General features: G+C 44.9%; 1 non-coding gene across 1 annotated transcript; it reads left to right on the forward strand.

The window, feature by feature from the left end:
* The first annotated feature begins 390 nt into the window (after positions 1 to 390).
* On the forward strand, positions 391 to 497 carry LOC128780631 (U6 spliceosomal RNA). Its single transcript, XR_008426569.1, has one exon. It is a non-coding gene; the product is annotated as a U6 spliceosomal RNA (small nuclear RNA).
* The last annotated feature ends 7,057 nt before the right edge of the window (positions 498 to 7,554 follow it).

Genomic DNA, 7,554 nt, shown 5'->3' on the forward strand with positions numbered 1-7,554 from the left:
TCCTTGAGGTAATAAACCCAGAGAGGTGATGGGGCCTCAGAGTTGGACCTTAGAGGCAGCACTGAGGACACAGATCTTTGTCCTAGGACGACAGCGGCTGTGGGAGAGCTGGGAGCAGGTGCGTATCGTGGTCAGATTTGCGTTTTTTGAGATAATCCCTCTGGTACTGTGTGGAGAATGGATCATCACAGAGGAGCAAGAGTGAAGGCTAGGAGTGTGCCCATAAATCAGATACCTGAGATGAAAGGGGCAAATTCCTAGAAGGAAAGGAACTGCCAAAACCGACAAAGGAAAAACTAGGCAATCTGAATCTTTACAACAAGAGATTGAATTGTAATTTTAGAAAACTACCTGCTGGTGAAGCCAAACATTTACATAAGGACAAACATAGTGCTCGCTTCGGCAGCACATATACTAAAATTGGAACGATACAGAGAAGATTAGCATGGCCCCTGCGCAAGGATGACATGCAAATTCGTGAAGCGTTCTGTATTTTTACATAATCAATAGAAGAAAAGAGGAAACAAAATATAACCAGAGACATTGAAGTTAAGAACAATCTAACAATAGCCAGGGCCGGCGGGGGGGGGGGGGAGTGGGAAGAGGGGATTACAGGAACTACTATAAAGGACACATGGACAAAACCAAGGGGGAGGGTGGAGGTGAGGGAGGGAGGTGGGTTCAGCTGGGGTGGGGTGGAGGGATGGGGAGAAAAGGCATACAACTGTAATTGAATAACAATAAAAATTTAAAAAAAAAAAGAACAAACATAAATTCTTCACAAATGCTTCCAAAAAATTAGACAAGGAGAGAATAGTTCTCAATCCATTCTGCGAGGCCCGCACTGCCCTGATACTGGAGCAGACAAGGACAGTGCAAGAAAACTGCAGCTCAACATACCCTATGCACGTGGATGCAAAAACTCTCATGAAAATCCTCGCAAACAGAATCTGCAACATATAAAACGAATTATATACCCTAACAAGGTATGATTTACCCCAGAAGCACAAAGATAGCTGAACATCCAAAAATCAACTAATGTAACACATCGTAACAATAGAATAAAAACAAAAAACACATGATCACCTCAATAGACACACACGAAGAAAGCATTTGACAGAATCCAGCACCTTTTCATAATTAAAAACAAAAACAAAATCTAGGAATAGAAAGAAACTTCACTTACCTGATACAGGGCATTTATGAAATCCCACAGCTAACATCATACTTAATAGTGAAAGACTGAATCCTTTCTCCCTAAGATTAAAAATAACACAAGGATATCTTCTCTCCCCAGTTCTGTTCAACATTGCACTGGAGGTTCTAGCCAGGGTACTTGGGCACAAAAAAGAAATGAACAGCACTTGGACTGGAAAGGAAGAAAAAATACTACCTCTACTTGCAAACAACATGACTGTATGTATACAAAATCCTAAGGAATCCACTAGAAAATTATTACAACTAATGAAAGAGCTTAGCAAGGTCATGGGCCGCAAGATCAATATACAAAAAGCAGTTTTCTTCTAGATACTTGCAATGAACAATTTGAAAATGAAAGTAAGAAAACAACTTCACTTTAAAGAGCATCAAAAAGAATAAAGTACTTAGGAATAAATTTAACAAAATGTTCAAAACTTACACTCTGAAAACAACAAAACACAGAAAGAAATTAAAAGCAGATCTAAATAAATGGAAAAGCATCTCATGTTCATTAAGGAAAGACTTAGTATGAAATGATCTACAGATTCAATAAAGTTCCTGTCAGCATCTTAGCTGTATTTTTTTGTAGATGTTGACAAGATGATTCTAAAATCCATATGGAATTGGAAGGGACCCAGAATATCCAAGACAATCTTGCAAAAGAATAACAAAGTTTGTGGACTCACACTTCCCAATTTCAAAACTAACCACAAAGCAACAAAAATCAAGATAGCGTGGTACTGGCAAAAGGACAGATACATAGATCAATTGGATAGAATTGAAAGTCCAGAAGTGAACCCATGGGTCTATAGTGAACTTATTTTCAATAAGGGTGCTAAGACCATTTAATGGGAAAAGACCAGTCATCAACAAATGATGCTGGAACAGCTGAATAGCCCCATGCAAAAGAATGAAGTTAGACCTCTACCCAAACACAATACAAAATTAACTCAAAATGGAACTAAGACCTAAATGTAAGAGCCAAAATTATAAAACCCTCAAAAGAAAATATAGGGGTAAATTTTCATTGCTTCAGATTTGGTAGTGGATTCTTATACATGACACTAAAGTACAAGTAACAAAATAAAAAAAATAGATAAATTAGACTTCATCAAAACTGAAACTTCTGTGCATCAAAGAATACTATCAATTAGGTGAAAAGACAACCCACGGATGGGAGAAAATGTTTGCAAATCACGTATCTGAAAAGGGACTAGTATCTAGAATACATAAAAAGTCTTACAACTCAATAATAAAGAGATAAATAATGCAATTTTTATTGAGCAAAGGATCTGAATAAATCTTTCTCCAAAGAAGATCTACAAATGCCCAATAAGTACATGAGAAGATGCTCGTCATGATTAGTCATCAGGGAAATGCAAATCAAAACCATAAGGAGATAGCAATTTCATGCCCACTAAAATGGCTATTATCGAAAAGTCAGATAATAACAAAAGTTGGTAATGAATAATCAGAACCCTCACACACTGCTGGTGCGAATGTAAAACCGTGCAACCTGTTTGCAAGACAGTCTGGCAGTTCCTCAAACACAGAATTCCTGTGTGACCCAGCAATTGCACATGTGTCCACACACACAAAAAACACTTGTACAGCCCTGGCTGGTGTGGCTCAGTGGGTTGAGTGCCAGCCTGAGAACCAAAGGGTCGCCAGTTCGATTCCCAGTCAGGGCACATGCCTGGGTTGTGGGCCAGGTCTCCAGTAGGGGTCACACAAGAGGCAACCACACATTGATGTTTCCCTCCTCTCTTTCTCCCTCCCTTCCTCTCTCTCTAAAAATAAATAAATAGAATCTTTTAAAAAAACTTACACATAAATGTTTATAGAAGCATTATTCATAATGAAGTAAATTATCCATAGATGAAAGTGGAAATAACCCAAATGCCTATCAACTGATGAATGGATGAACAAAATGTGGTATATCCACACAATGGAGTGTTCTTCGGCCATTAAAAGGGAGTGAAGTACTGACACACGCTATAACATGCAAGAACCTTGAGAACACCGTGTTAAGTGAAAGAAGCTAGTAACAAATAACCACACATTGTGTGTGTTTATAACTGATATGCAATGTCCAGACTGGGCAAGTCTGCTGCTTTAGGGCTGGGAGGAAGATGGGGAGGTGGGGATAGGAGGACAGAGCTAAACAATATGGATTTCCTTTTTCTAAAAAAGGATTTTATTTATTTATTTCTAGAGAGAGGGGAAGGGAGGGAGAAACAGAAGGAGAGAAACATTGATCAGTTGCCTCTCGCAGGCCCCCAACCCAGGACCTTGTCTACAACCCAGGCACGTGCCCTGACTGGGAATTGAACTGGTGACCCTTCGGTTTGTGGTATGATGCTCAACCCACCTAAACCACACCGGTCAGGGCTGGATTTCTTTTTGAGGTGATAAAAAAGTCTAAAATTGGCTGTGGTTGTATATATCTGTGAATATATTGAAAACCACTGAATTGTACACTTTCAATGGGTGAGTCATGTGATATATGAATTGCATCTCAGTAAAGCTACTAAAGAAAGAGAGTGAAGGCAAGGACATCAGGGAGAGACCATTCCAGTAGTGCAGGTGAGAAGTGACAGTGTGGCAGCAAACTGGAAGAAATACACGGGTAAAAAAAATGGACATGGCTTGAATATGGAAGTGGAAAGAAAGGACAGAGACTAGGATTACTGCCAAGCTTCTGCTTAGATAACTGGGTTGATGGAGATGCCAGTTACTAAAAGAACAAAAATAGCTAATACTTAAATAGCACATAATTGCCAAACACATTCCAAGCACTTAGCATGTATTAATTCCTTCAATCTTGAACAGCATATTAGGTAGGTACTATTATTATCCTTATTTTACAGAAGGTAAAACAAGCTCAGAGAGGTTAAGTAACTTAGCCAAAATCTGACAACTAGTAAATGGCAGGGCTGGGATTCAAACCTAGATATTCTGAATTCAGAGTCTTTCTCTTAGCCATGATGCTATGCTGCTTCTCTGGGACAGTGAAAAGGGGCCAGATTGAGGTATAATACAACTTACAAATTCAACACAAAAACACAGATCTCATGCCAGGTCTGGGCTAAGGGCAGGACCCATGGGGCACCCTCTCCCAACAGAAGATTCCCTGCATTTCCACTGTGGCCCCATCGCACCCAGAGCCTCACTACGAACAAGGCAGCAAACTGCAGGTACAGAGCACCTAAATACTCAGCCTCACCTGCCCCACACCTGTCTAGTTTTGGTTCTCACTGCATCTCTCTACAGCTATCTTCTCACAGGTGATGGCCTCGGCTGGGCAGTGGTTGGAGCAAGAGACCGGTCCGGCAGCACAAACTTGTGTCCAGAGAAACGATGGAAAAGAGAAGAGGAAAGGTCAGGACACATCTCGCAAAGCCTCATTACGCAGGCAGCTGGGGAAGGCGAACCTGAGCTTGCTGTCCGAGGGGCCTCACTGCAGCTGGTCCTGGCCACAAAAACGGAACTCCTACCAGCCAGCCGAGTCATTCCCTCTCAGCCCCCAAGGAAAGAGTGATTTCCTGCATGGCCCTCTGGGCAGCTCAGGCCCCTCCCACGGGCTGTGCATCCCCTTATCTCACCCCTAGCCCTCTCCCGGGGCGGAGCAGGCCAACCAGAGCCTGGCCTTCGAAGGCTGGTCCTCCTGTTTCCTCAGCAGGGAACATGGATTCAGGGGTCAAAGAGAGCCTGGCAGCTTAGCCCAGGAACCAGGATGGCAGCTCTCTCGCTGGGGGTCACTGCTAAGTACCTGCTGGTCCTTTCCCCATTTACTTAATTCTCACTTGGTGCCTCTTTTGAACTCAGCCTCATACTGTGGGAGAGACTCACACCAGGCCCTAAATGCCCGGCCTGAGTAAAATCAATCAGTGTCATAATGAGTAAAATGGAGGAAGCAGAGGTCCTGGTCAGGGGTGCCTGCGCTGGGGCTGAACAACAGACTTTGGAGTCAAACAGACCTGAATTCAAACCTCAGCTCTGCTCCTCAATATGACTTTGGACAACTCATTTAATCCATCTCAGCCTCCACTTCCTCTTCTATAAAGTAAGGAAAAGGGCACGTGTTCATTAATGGTCACTGGTAGGGTCATGGTAGAACAGGGAATCAGGGAGGAAGAGGCAGGCCCACTCCCACCCGACGTTTACCCCAGGACGGGTGGGTCCGCACTTGGCAGGGTTTGCATTTTGTCTAGCTAAGGTGGAGGCATAGCATGGCTCCTTATGCATGAAAGTACCCCAACAGAGGCACAAAATTTTGGGGGGACTCAGAGGAAGAACACATTGTATGTTTGCAACCGAATGTCCTCAAGGCAGCCCTCCGGTGCAACCTTTTCCGTTGATGTTCCATTAGAACAGCTCAGTCCCTGTTCCACTGTCCCAGGGAAGCCCACGCCCTTCTCTGTCTTCACTAGGATTCTGCAAGGGTTTACACCTGTGCGATCCCCTTCCGGTCCGCATCCCTGCTCTCGCTCAATTCTTGATCACTGGGGTGCTCACTTTCCACGGCTGCCATCCTGTCTCAAGTCCACAGGGATCAGAAAAGGTGTTTCTCCCTTTGTTCCCAAACCACCACGGATTTCAGGTTTTGTGTACAGGGCACTTTCACTGAATGTCAAGGGTGCTATAAAGAAGCTAAGCATCCACAGAATAGGGTGAAATGTAAAACAGAGTATTAGGCATCACTGTTCTAAAATTTTCCTCCAACATCCCTGGCTGGTGTGGCTCAGTGGATTACCACCCAAAAGGTCGCCAGTTCAATTCCCAATCAGGGCGCATGCCTGGGTTGCTAGCCAGGGCCCCGGTTGGAGGCGTGTGAACTCTCACACCTCAATGTTTCTCTCCCTCTCTTCCTCCCTCCCTTCCCCTCTCTCTAAAAATAAATCAATGAAATCTAAAAATAAAATAAAATTTCCGTCCGACAGTCCTTCTGTTGGAATTTCTCCCTGGCGAAGCCTTCTTCTCCTCAGGTTGCTGTCTGTTACTTACTGGCCCTCCTCCTTCCTCTGGGAGTGAGCAGGGAACATGCCGAAATGCCCGTCAATTTCCTATTCCGCTGTCTAATGCCTTCCTATCAAGGTCACAGCCACAGACTCACCAAGTTGTTTCTGACCACAAAAGAGCTACTGAGACCTCCGAGAGGAATGTGTAACTGCATCTCTCTTTTTAAGCTAGCCTTTTCCCCCGTTACATATAGTTGGGAGATAAGAAAAGATTCCCCAAGAAGTAGTGACTTGGGGACAGATCTTGAATCACAAAGAAAGTTCTAGCAGGCTAAGAGGCTGGAGGGCTCTGTGCCTGGGGGAGCAAGGAAAGGAGGTGCTGTGGCAGGAGGGAGGTCGGGCTTGAGAGCGTTCTGAGGGAGAGACCCTAGAACTGGAAGGTGAAAGGTCAAAGGGCTGTGTTCTAGCCTCAGGAGATGAGTCTTGGCCCAAAGGATCATGCGGACCCCAAAGGTTTTAAGCAGGGAAATAATAAAAGCCAATTCAAGCTGCAGAAAAAGTACTGAGGAAGGAGATACCATCTGTTAACTATGGGAATGGTGGACTTTAACCACCTTGAGAAAAGTGGGGGGGGAGTGCAGTGCTCTAACAGCGCCGGAGGTGCAAATGCAGCGATCATTTTGGAGAGCAGTTTGGCAATGCTGGGGAAGAGATGGGGGCTGGGGACTCCAAGTGCCTGCAGACAGGTATCTCGGACTTTCTGACTGGACAGAAACACTGGTATGGGAGTCTGGGGAAATGATGAGGCGCCAGGCAAAGGCACAAGCACAGGCTCAGGAGGGCCAATTCCCTCCCAAATCACCGCTCAGTGTCACCATGTTAGTAGCTTGAAACTGGCCACGGTTCACATCACAAAAACCAGCAAATGCTGCAAAACGAGACTTCCCCTGTCCCTGCCCCTACAGAGAGTAGTTTAACAGCACTCTGCTTACTGTCTGAGCCAGTCCTCATCCAGCAGCCCCTTGGGTTCTCCCAGCAGTGGCTGCACAGAGACCAGAGGGGGGGCTTTAATATGCCTGCGCTTAGACCTTCTGTGCCAACAGAAAGGCCTAGGCCTGCCAATCTGGGCTGGACCTTAGAAGCCTACTGGGCTCTTTGGCCAAAGAGTAGACAGACCTAAGTGGTCTCCCTCGGCCTGCCTATTCCAGGTCCTGTTTGATATTTCAAAGAAGAACTGGGGGAAGGCACCTCTTTCCAGCCATGTGGGAGCAGAGAAAAACGGGAAAATGATAAGGACCGGCAGCTGGACCTCCTCCATGAAGGAGCAGAAAGCGTTGATCTCGGCTCTCTGACAGGACATTCACAGACAAGCCTTTTGTCTTGAGGGCCCTGC

Source organism: Desmodus rotundus, chromosome 3 (genome assembly GCF_022682495.2).
Source record: "Desmodus rotundus isolate HL8 chromosome 3, HLdesRot8A.1, whole genome shotgun sequence".
Taxonomy (NCBI): Eukaryota; Metazoa; Chordata; class Mammalia; order Chiroptera; family Phyllostomidae; genus Desmodus; species Desmodus rotundus.